The 12,984-nt window shown below is 33.7% G+C and overlaps 1 pseudogene; it reads right to left on the minus strand.

The window, feature by feature from the left end:
* Window positions 1-1,462: 1,462 nt before the first annotated feature.
* Window positions 1,463-2,761, minus strand: LOC107483381 (uncharacterized; annotated as a pseudogene).
* Window positions 2,762-12,984: the final 10,223 nt, after the last annotated feature.

The raw sequence follows: 12,984 nt of genomic DNA on the forward strand, positions 1-12,984 counted from the left end.
ATTTTTGAATGATTTTTTTAACTAGTTTTTTATATTTCTTTTTTCTACATTTCGGATGATTCTTTTTATTAGTTTTGAATGATTCTTTTCCTATGTTTTGTATGTTTTTTTTCTTAGGATTTGGATGATTCTTTTTATTAGTTTTGGATGATTCTTTTTCCTATATTTTGTATGTTTTTTTTTTAGAATTTAGATGATTCTTTATCTTATGTTTTGATGTTTTTGTTTTTTGGAGTTTCAAAATTTTTTCAGAAAGAAGAATTATTATTTACATAATAAAATGGTAAAATATGAATTAGAGTAAGAAGAGACAATTAATAATAATTAATTTTATATGTTTCCTAGCAGGATTGCTGTACATAAATTATGCAAATATAAAAGGTAGTACTCTAAAATAAAATTAATAACAAATATATTTATTTTAATAGATAAATTAATTTTTTAGAAGACAGATGAAATCTGATGGAATAATTTGATGTTGTGAAATAATTTATGATTATATGGGATTGCTGGAGATAAATTATGCGAGAAGAAAAAGTTAATACTCGAAAATGAAACTAATAATAAATTTATTTGTTTGATCAGAATTGATGGAATATGATAGGCTCCCTTTTCTTAAAAACCAGATGAAATATGATGGAATAATATGCCATGTAATATTGTGAAATGATTTATGATTGTGTGAGATTGCTGTAAATAAATTATGCATATGAAAAAGTAAGACTCAAAAATAAAACTAATAATAAATTTATTTGTTTTATCAGATAAATTAATTTATCGTTAAAGAAGTCCCTTCCTTTAGAAACTAATTGAAATCTATGGAATAATGTGTCATATGATGCTGTTAAATATTTTATGATTGCGTGGAATTACTGTTAGATAAATTATGCAAAAAGAAAAAGTAGTACTCGAAATGAAACTCACATACCTAAATTGTTGTCTACAATGCTTTTCGCAGACAAGTCTAGTGTTAGGATTCATTTGCGGTGTTTCTGTATGTTGCGAATTTCGATAGAGTCGACAAATACAATTGAGGTTCAGTCATTTTGTCTTAGTTGTATATGTATTTTTGTAGGGTTATTAACTGAAATGTTAGATTATTTTCGGTAAAGAACTTATTTCAATTTCTATTTATGGTTTATCTGTTATAAAAAATAATTTTATATTAGTTTTTGTATCATAAACAATAAATAAAAATTTAAAGTATCTTTCTCTTTTTTATTAGGAGAAACTAATTTTAGTCTCTGTTATGGTTCCACTTAATTAATTAATTAAAATACTTGAAATTAATATAATTAATTTTTTTCAATAATATAATTTAAATATTTAAATTTAAAAATAATTTACTATTAAAAGATATTAATATTAAATAAATTCATATATAACAATAATACACAATATATAATTCGGGGTTACACTAATTAGTAAAATTACTTAATACAAAGAAAAACATAATTAAACTCTATAGTTGACAACAAGCATTGTGAAATTGCCATATGTGTTCAATCAAGTCCTCTTTCAATTGTCTATGCTGCTGCCTATTTTGAAGTTTGACATTTCTTTGGAGAAATTGATGGTATGGTGCAAAATCTTCTTCTCCCAGCTGAGGTTGTGATAAGCCATTTTCAACATTATCATACTCTAAGCCTTGAGCAAAATTTCCTGCATAAGTGTCTCTTTCATCCTCAACAATCATATTATGCAATATAATACAAGCTCTCATTATGTTGGCAAGCTTCTTCTTTTCCCAAAAACGAGCTGGACCACGTATAATTGCAAAGCGTGCTTGCAACACTCCGAATGCTCGTTCCACATCTTTTCTTTGTCCTTCTTGGTATTGTGCAAATAACTTGTGTTTCTCCCCTTGTGGCTTTGAGATTGATTTGACAAATGTGGCCCATTCAGGATAAATACCATCTGCTAAATAGTATCCCATTGTATAATTATTACCATTAATAGTATAATTTACCTCCAGAGCACGGTCATTTAGAATAACATCAAACATTGGAGAACGATCTAACACGTTGATATCGTTATTTGAACCACAAACTCCAAAGAACGCATGCCATATCCAAAGGTCTGAAGATGCTACAACCTCAAGTACTATGGTTGCAACCCCACGATAACCACTCATGTACATACCTTTCCACGCCTTTGGACAAATTTTCCATTGCCAATGCATGCAGTCAATGCTACCCAACATGTCAGGGAAGCCACGACCCTCCGCCATTTGTAGCAGGCGTTGTACGTCATTTGGATTGGATTTTCGCAAGTATTCATCCTCGAACCCCGAAATGACACCTTCAACAAATTTTTCCAAGCATTCAATTGTAGTGCTCTCGCCTATGCACACATAATCATCAACAGCATCAACTGCTACGCCATATGCTAACATCCGTATCGCAGCGGTACATTTCTGGAGTGGCGACAAGCCTCTTCTTCCAGTTGCATCAACCTTTTGTTGGAAATATGGATAGACGTTTGAGAGAGCGTCTACTATTCGAAAGAACATATGTCTTCTCATTCGAAATCTCCATCAGAAAATGTCAGCATTATACACCGGTTCATCTGCAAAGTAATCTTGAAAAAGGCGATCATCTCCTGCTTTTCGATCTCTGTTGATCCATCTACGAGTAATTGAGATAGAGCTTCTATCGATATCTTCTTCTTCTGAATCTTCGAGTAAATACTCATCGATCCAATTATCTATGAGTGTGTTATCTTGTCGTCTTCTTTTGCCATACAAAGCCTCATTAAACATATCTACAAAATTTCTAACCATATCTAGAAATGTAATTTTTAGTTCTCTTTCGAGGTGAGAAATAAGAGTTGAAGTGGAGTTGCGGAGTCATTGATAGTTGATCTTATACCATCGTTTCTTACATGCAACTACCCCCCTTGTACATAGTAGCTATGAATTCGACTCCAAAATGTTTCCCCCTTTTGATTGGTACCAACTACAGGGCCAGTTGAAACATTTAACCATCCACTGATCAGCATCTCATCCTCTTTTCAATGCCAATGTTGAATACTATCTTGCCTCCGATCTTCAATATCATCATCATTAAGGTCGATAGCATCTAATCCACGAGGGTTGGTAAAATCTGAATATTACAAATTTGGACTAGATTGTATAGGAGTCTGAGAGGATGGGTTAGAAGAGCCACCAACACCAGATGAGTTATGTCTTGATGCACTGAATTGAGTTGGAAACGGCAAGAAAGTTGGAGTAACATTTCCGATAGAGGGGTTAAATATGGATGAAAATGGAAAATGGGGTGTTTGTGAATTTTGATTTTGCAGTTGGAATATAGGAAATTGATAATTATAAGGAGCTTAAAAATTGAAATTAGAAAGATTTTGCAGATTTGGATTTTGAAATGTATTTGGTAGTGTGAAGTTTTGATTTGGAACTTGAGAGTTTGATGTTTGAATTTGAGGAAAGTTTTGTAAGTAATTGAAGAAAGAGTTGAGTTGGTTTGGATCCATTTTTTCGAACAAAAAATAATAGTAGCAGAACTTTGATTTCGTAAACTTAGAAGAAGATGAAGAAGAGTAGTAGAGAGTGTGAGAATAGAAGTGTATCTAAGTGGTATATATAGAGTAACAAAATATTAATTTATTAATTATAACGGTAACATAGTAACGGCTAGTTTCTAACGATTTAATTATTTAATATAATTATTTATTTAATTATAATTTCATATAATTATTTATTTAAAAGGTAACTTGCCATGTGGCAAGTTACCATTGGCTGTCCATGAGTCCGTTTGAGCAGGGACTCCTCTCCCTTGAATTACGTGAGGAAACTCATTTTGCTGCTTCTCCAATGGGTGGAACCAGATTTTGTCAAAAAAAGTAAATAGGAACTCACCCGTTGGAGTTGGTCATAAGAACCTAGCTGGGGCACTGGCATTACTGCAGTCTTGAATATTTTGATGTTTTCCACGTTCAGACCAAGAGACTTTAACACCATTCTCTAACTGCTTGCATCGAGGTCAGTATTTTTATGGATAATGTTTGTTATGTACCGTACGATATTCATTTTTTTCAAAGTTTGATGGGAACTGTTATGTATCTGACAGGTGGGGGAGGTTCCTGTCGTCGTCGAACAAGAAGGGTCCCCAAATTATCGCAACTCAACACAGATTAGACAGGTTGAGTGGAAATGATGTAAATCTCATATTCTAATTTTTGCTTTCGGTTACAGCTAATTGACTGCGGTATTGGCCTATGACCCAATCGTTGCATGGATATGTGTATGGCTTAGTTAATTTTGAGTACTTCCTGTGTTGCAGTTGATAAACTCTAATTTTGTGGTTTATCTTGTGTTGAATTTAGGGAATTTTATCAACTTACCTCACATTTATTCAATGAAAGAGTATGGTTTTGTAATCCTCCCTAAATTATGCCTAATGATTGAAAACATGTCTTTTAGGCCTTAAAGTTGATAAATTTAATTTACTTTAATTCCATTCGATGCCTTGATATGTTTGTTGAGTGATTTCAGGTTCATAAGGCAAGGATTGAATGGAAGAAGTGAAGAGAAAAGCATACAAAGTGGAGAATTCATGTCGACGCGTGTATGTGGCTCACGCATATGCGTGGGAGGAAATCTATCAGGCGACGCGTACGCCTGACAAGTGTCACGTCCCGCCCCGCCTAGGGAGGCGGTCCTAAAATCCTAGCCCGCCAAATTTTCTCTTTTTTTTTACTTTTAACTATTAAATCATATATATAAAGGTATAAAGAAACTCTTCTATTTTTTTACTTTTAACTATTATAATTTCTAAAAGTATAAACAAATTATAATTTTTATATTCACAAACATTAAAGTCTTTGTAATTATAAATATCTAATAAACATAATTATAAACCAAGTTTTCATCCAAAACATAATTATAAATATTATCTCTAAAACAAAATAAACATAATCCAAAACACTCAATTTTCATCTTCATTCTCTTGTAAGTTGGGTTGGGGGAGTTGGGTTTTGGCAAAAAATTGTAAAAATACCCCTTGCCAAAAAAATGCTAAGCCTGGCGGGGAAGCCCGCCCCGCCCCGCCCCACCAAAGCCCGCGGTTTAAGCGGTGCGGGTTAGGCGGGCTTTTGCTATTTGGCGGTCCTAATTTCCCGACCCAACCCGCCTTTTTTGGCGGGTTACGCGGACCGACTCGGCGGGTTTAGGCCCGTTTGCCACCCCTAGCTGGAGGCAATTTCTGAGCTATCCAGGCCCAAGTCCAACTCATTTCTGATGCTATTAGAGGTCAAAATCAAGAAGGAGAAAGGGGGGAAGCAATTAGTGTAGTGTAGAAACATGTCTTAGGGTAGCTTTCTAGAGAGAGAAGCTCCTTCTTCTCTCTAGAATTAAGGTTCTTAGTTTAATTTTCCTCTTTAATTCTTGTTTTAGTGTAGTTTTAATTACATTTTCATGCTTTAGTAGTTTAATTCTCTTATTTCTTCTTGTTAATTTTCCTTTTTATATCTCTTTTTAGTTTATGAACACTCTCGTTAATTTCAATTTCCATCAATGCAATTTATGCTTTATGTTTCTTTAATGTTAAATTGAGTTTCTATTGCTATTTTCTTACTTTAGGTAGTTGTAGAATTTATATTTCTTGCAATTTTACCTTACTTCCCTTTTATGCCTTCCAAGTGTTTGATAAAATGCTTGGTTGAATTTTAGAGTAGATTTTGAGCATTCTTGGCTTGGAAAGAGAAACTAGGCAATCTTGAGTTATTAACACCCAATTTAGATTGGTGATCTAGAGTTGTTAGTTGATCTTGTTTCCATTGAAATTACTTATGGATTAAGGTTAACTAGGCATATTAGACTTTCTTCCGATGTGGAGATAATGTAATAGGCTTAACTCTTGATAACTATTGTATTATAATTAATGACTAGGATAGAAAACCTAGACTCTCAATCATTGCCATAAATGCCTCTTTTTAGTAATTGTTGATTTAATTTTATTGTCCTTTAAATTTTTTGTCATTTAAATTCTTGCATCTTTATTATCAACCCACCCTGTGAACCTCATAACTAATAATTGAGCATTCGATTGTAATTCCTAGGGAGAATGACCCAAGAGTAATACTCTTGGATATTTTTATTGGGTTGAACTTGTAACAGCCAAAATTAAACTTTGATTGGGGGTTATTTGTCGGTTTGGATCTATACTTGCAGCGAAGCGATTTCTTTTATCGAGAAGAAATTATAAGCCGACGATAATCCTCACATCAGCAGTTCATTTAGATGCCATACAATGATCTTAAGGTTATCCAAGTAGTCCATCCTGATATTCTAAGGCCTGATAACATGCTATTGTGGAAGCCGACAACTGCATTGATCTAGTTTGCCTCAATTGAGTGGCATCAGGTTGATAAGGTTTTACCCAACTTGGGAGAGTTCAGCACATTCCAGAAAGGAACGACCTGATGATTTTCTGAGGTATTCGCCCACCGGTAGCTTACGTGTTTCCTTCAGCGTGGTATTAATACACTCAGAAATATTTGTTGTCATCTTCCCATATCGACAACCTCCATCCCGATATTGAGTCGATAACTCCAATCCAATCTTGTCACACCAATCAACCATGGCAGGGTCTTCCTTCCTCATGATGTCCATGTAATACTGATGCTTTTCCTCAGTCTTCGCATATGCGGCATTCACGAGGATTCTTCCGGACATCCTTAGACTTGAAGTTTAGAGTGAAGTTAGTAGCGATGTATTGTGCACAGAATGCACTGTATGCTATTGATGGAGCCACCCACCATCTTCCGCAACTAGGGTAGCCTTGATGGCATTATGCCGGTCAAAGATCACTAAAATGCCGGGCTGGAGAGTCACGTACTGATGAAGGTGACTTTGAAAAAACTTCCACGAATCTGTGTTCTCGTCCTCGATTAACCCGAATGCAACTGGGAAAATATTGGAGTTTTCATCTTGTGCAATCTCCATTAGCATAGTACCCTTATACTTCCCATATAAATGAGTACGATAGATATCAGTAGCTTGCAATACTTGAATTTCCCAACACACAGAGGAAACATCCAAAATAATCGATGAAAAAAAATTTTCGTTCCATCCACCGTATTATCTGCCCTCACTGGTGAAGTATGCAACACTGCTATAGTGCCCGGCATATAAAACTAAACCCCGATGATCCACCTTGGTATCTGGTTGTAAGACTCCTTTCGGTCTCCATATATCTGAGCAATTGCCTTCTGCTTGGCCATCCACACCTTTCTATAGCTGGGCTTGAAACCAAACTTTGACGACATCGTATTCTGCAATACCTTAACGAAAACTTATGCATCCGCCATGACCAATGATAGAATTGAAGCACAGATGACATGATAATCGAGCTGTGATCCGTCGATATCTCTGTTTCTAGACATACGTATGGTCCATTGTACTTTTTAACTTCTTAGTAGCCTTTCTTCTGCTGCATAGTCATATGTATCAGCCAGTTACATCCATTCCCAAACTGTACACACTTTTCATGATACTTCAATTAGTCAAATTCAAACACTTTATACTCTACACCACGATAAATATTATAACTCTTGACTGTTAGTACAACTTTCTTTTTGGTTTCAAACTGTTGCCCGATTTTAAACTCGTCCATGCCAATCATACTAGGCCTATCTTCGTGAATAATAGAGTGCTGCTGATCTGAAAATGCAAGTTGATTCATTGCATCAAGGTCCAAAGTTGAAAAGTGTCAAGGGTACTGCTGTGTCTGACTACTTGCCTGGATTTGTGCTCCCCTGGCACGTGTGGTGCCTTCCTTGCCAGCTTTCATCACCAATAATCGATGACTCTGAATCCGACCTATCATTGCCTATAGCCTCTGTAAATGGATCTCTCTCTCTTACTTCCATGAATGTCGGTGCACCGTCTACTAAATGTGCTGCTCCTATTGGAACTGCGAGCTCTTCAAAGGTACGCCCATCACTTAAGTCATCTGCTTGAATAGGCAAATCAGCCACAAATGATGGAGATGAAACAAAGGGAGTCATCGGTTGCCCAGCTGGAATGGCACTAGAGCTCCTTTCTATGATGCCAGATGACGGATTCGGAGCGGATCCACTAGAGCTACCCTCTATATCAACCATTCTGGCAAACAACTTCATAGCGCCTAAGTAAAAAAATCTTGCTTGGCTATGAAATATAACTCACATGTCGTCATCACCAAGCATCTTGTACTTTCCAAGCTTAACATAACCTTGCTTCAGTGAGATAGGAATTCGAAAAAATAATTATTTCACACATTTCTTTCCATATTTTCCCGCCTTTTGTAATATATTATTCTGTAATTCCATCAAAGTCATTGACGGATTTACAAATACACTAATCTGCTTTTTACTAGAGAATGTGACACCCTCACTTGTGTTTTCATCAATTATTTCTCGGTGATAAACTAACAAAAATATAGTGTCACTCATCTCTCTCAAAACTCAATAAACTTCAAATGTGCTTCGTTTGACACCACACTCGTTTATTTATAGAAAATTTGTCATCATAAATCGTTCTAACCTTCTTAGGGTTACTAATTTGAGAATAAATTGTGACTGGATTTTGAGGGTTACTGAAATTGAGCATAAATCGCTCTATGGGGCTTAGGGTTACGTACTACCTATAAATTGTGCCACCTAGGTGTGTTAGCCTCAAAACACCTTAAACCCACTAGGACGATTTATAGCCAACTCTAAACCTTTTTTACCCTAGCACAATTTACTCCTTACTCTAATGGCTCATGTATGCATATCATGTTATATAACTTTCATGTCCCTAGGACAATTTATATAATAGTAAGAAGAGAGTATTCACGTTTTAAAATTTGATTTAGGAGAATCTAATCAATTTAACATATTTATTTTATTTAAGTAAAAAGCCCTAAGTTTTGCGAGAAGAAAAAATAGTACTCTAAGCATTTTAGTATCCCTTAATTTAGAGATTTTTACCTCATAAATAATTATTTGTATATTAATTAATTTCATAAAAATTTATTCTATTTTTTTTTGAATTATTAGGTGTTTGAAATGGAGTTATTATTTGTAACAACATTTTCTTTTACAATAAAATACATGTTTAAAATGTGCTTCAAATGGAAATTGTTTAACATCAAAATATTTATTTTATTTTTAAAAGTATATTACGTACTTTAATCAATATTTAATGATTTAGTGTTTTTTGACTTAATTTGTGATGTGTTATTATATGAGATAATTAAAAAATATTAACTTTATTTATCTTAATATACTAAATCTAATATAGTTTTTATTGAATACAATAATTTCCATCAAGATCAATGAGTTATATATCCATGGAATTGGAATAGGAAGGAAATTATATTGGAAATTTAGGTGTAGTTATTTTTATATAAAGTTAATAGTTAAATTATTAGATAATAATTTAGTTAAATATATCAAATTATCTATTAATTTTTATCTATAAACTTCACATAATTATCACAAAAAATTATTCCTACTATGAAAAATAATGAGTTTGGAAAACTCTAAGTTAAATTAATGATGATCAAACATTATTAGAACAAATAATTACAAAATTATTAATTAGATTCTCATATTTATAATTACTAAATTAATAATTTTGTTTGTGCAGATTTGTGTTGGGCCGAAAAGAAAAATAACAAGCCCAATAAAATGCTAAAACTCATCCTTGAAACAAAATATTTTAATTATTTTGGTTAAAGCAATGCTTGAATTAGTTGGGTCAGCATATTGTGAAAATAAGTCCAATTGGTTAATTATCAGCCTTGATGCAAAAATATATGATGAGTGGCTGAATTATTATTATAATGTTGGGCCAGATTTAATTATTATTATTAGCCCAAATTAATTTTTGCTAGACATTAGCTTGCTTGGTCCGAAAACAAATAAAGAGAAAGTAAGGAATGCTTTCAAACGGATCCCATTTCCATCATCTGATGGATTTCAAACTTATTCAATTATCATTAATTGCATGGGAACCATGAGAGAGAAATTAGCAATTGATTTGATTGTTATCATCAATGCTACACGCTACCTAAAGCAAAAAAAAGGGAAAGTGAATTAATTCATTTTGATTTCTTCATTCAAATCCATTAAAAGTTTTCTCTCTTCTCTCTCATCTCTCTTCTTGCATTCGGTCACTTCACAGAGAAAGGCATGGAAGATTTTGCAAGATATCAGGGTAAAGAAGTGGAAGCTAGAAGCAAGCTAGAAACTATTGTAATGATGGCACCAAGAAAAAGAAAACAAAAAGTATGCTGTGGTTGAGATCTTCACCAAAAAGGGGTAAGATTTGGTGAAGTAAGCTCATGCTCTCCATACCAAAAATGGAAGAAGATGATCTCGGTCAGAGGAAGAAGATCTCAGAGGCATGGCTCGTCTTTGCTTTGTGTTCACTCATCACAGAAGGTAGCTAAGGAGGCTACGTGAAGGAGGAAGCAAAAGTGGAGTACGAGGAGCTGTCATGCATCAAGAACGTATCAAGGCCTAGGAATCCTTCTTGGAGTGTAAGTCAAGATGGATGGCTCGGATTGGTGAAGCTTGGTGTGAAGGGAAGACACAGAAGTAATTGCATGTTGGGTTTTACATTCGGTTATCTCTCCTCTCTCTCTCTCTCTCTCTCTGGCCGAACCCGTTTTGCATGAAGAAGAAGAAGTTTAGCTTGGTTCAACAGTTTCAACCGTGGAGGCTTCCCCTTCTATAAATAAGGGAGAACAGGCAGGGCTTGAAGCAAGAAAAAGAGTGAAAAGCACAGTGTTCATATAGCTACATGAGCTAACAGAAGTTTTTCTCCTTTAATGTTCTTCATTTTGTATTTTTCTGTTTAATTTTGTCTGTCTTGAGTCTCATGGAAAAAGGTAAACAGTGAGGTTTGTAAGAAAAAGCCATAGAGTGAAAAAAAGGCAGAGAGTACAAAATTAAAAGAAAAAGTCATACATGTCCTTAGAGGTCCTTTGTACATCTGTGTTGTGTTTCATGATTCTGTGGGAATCCCCTTGCAAGTTGGGTTAGCACTTAGCAGTTGGAAGCTTGGCAGTGACCAAGTCAAGTTCAGGAGTGGGAATTAGATTTTGGACTTGTCTCGGATAGAAAGGGTAGTTCCTAGGAAAAATTGGTGTATGTAATCATGATTATAGTGAAATTCCATCATTGTTGTGATGGAGACTGGATGTAGGCTGCATTGCACTTAGCAGCTGAACCAGGATACATCTGAGTGTGATTTTCTCTCTCTTCTACTCCATTTATGTTTCTGCTGCATAGAAGACAAAATTGAAAAATATCTCGTGACTGGTTACGAGACAAAAAGAAAATGTCTCTTGACTGGACACGGGACAAAAATAAAAATATCTCCTCAAGTGTTCTGACAGCAAGTGTTATTAAGCAAAAAAGGGACTAAGATTCAACCCCCTTCTCTTAGCCACTGATAAACTATCAAAAAATATGTGAGGAAAGTTTTAAGATGTTAAATAGATACGGAGTTTAGGCTTTTCTTGATTTACCTTATCTGTATGATTAATTGATCATTCATATAAGTATCATAAAAAAATGTGATATTTGTAATTTTAAAATTATAGTAATTTTTCACAAAATTATTTTTTTTTTGTCTTTTTAGATTATGAAATTTTTTTAAAAAAACTAAAAAATCTAAATATTAAATTTTACAGTATCTTTTACATGTATTTTCTAAAAACATGGTGTGAAATATTATTTAATCATAAATATTTTAGAATATAATAAGTAGTTTACCTTTATTAATATTACATGATGTGAAGCGATCATACCGAAGGTCCCAAAACTATTAAAATCACATAACAATCATGGTGAGACATGATTAGAGTGATCCTCGTGGAGCTTGTCTTAGATAAAGATAACTCTCCAATCCTTTCATAACTTATTGAAATCACATATATTGAATTAATAATAACAAAAAGAACTTTAATAGTCCCCATGGCCATATCAGCTTTTTAAAGTTTTCAAAGACAACATGTCACATTAATTTTCAACACCAATAGATGCTTGAATTGTGATGGACCATGTGGGAAAAAAAAGAAAAAAGTGCTTGCAAAAATGACAGGATGGGTGGGGGCTCTTGTGTGAGATGATTTAAGCCAATGGAAGAATGTTGTTCACGTGGCTGCACTTTGTCTTGACAGTGATATAATGAGTTAGAATCAAAGTAGAATATATGTTCTCAAGGGAAAAAAAATAAAAGGAATATATGACAGCTGCTAATGTAACAAAAATTTATTTAAATCTTAATTGATAGCGATAACTTTTAATTTCATATAGTAATTGTTTGATCTAACAAATCGGAGCATGGGCGTTTATGATGGTACAATGGAATAATATTTTAAAATGATGTTTAGCTTGATCACAGTTTTTTTTTAGAAAAAAGGAAAAAGAACAACCATGGTAGTTGCTAAGAAATTCAGATACTTAAACATTGATCATGACCCTCATTCAGTCATTTGATGTCCTCCCTCCAATAAAGGCTAAAAGACTTCAGTGCATTGGTTTCAGAATAACACCGAGAAACAGGGCTTGATTTTGAATACTCTCCAAATCTTTGTGTTAAGTCATTAGCACAGCTGGTAAAATTTGGATACAACTACTAATAATTATAAGAGCCTCATTTAGCATCCTTTTGGCTAAAGGTTGAAGGCTAAAAAATCTTATTTCCATTACTTTTCGAGAGTTAATTATCGAAATATGACTCTCTTAAAATATATTATTAATATTTAATATGCCAACCCTTTTATCAATATAGCATTATTATAACATTGTTCAGTGTTTACACATAAGGTTACATTAGTAAAATAGTGGAAATAGTAGTTTTATTTGCTCTCTCTTGTCTGATAATTTGTAAAGAGTTCTCATAATTTGATTGAACCAAAAATCTAATGAACTAATAGAAGAACTATATTGTAATATCACTGTCAAAATTGATTTATATATTTAATTTTA

This window comes from Arachis duranensis, chromosome 4, assembly GCF_000817695.3.
Source record: "Arachis duranensis cultivar V14167 chromosome 4, aradu.V14167.gnm2.J7QH, whole genome shotgun sequence".
Lineage (NCBI taxonomy): Eukaryota > Viridiplantae > Streptophyta > Magnoliopsida > Fabales > Fabaceae > Arachis > Arachis duranensis.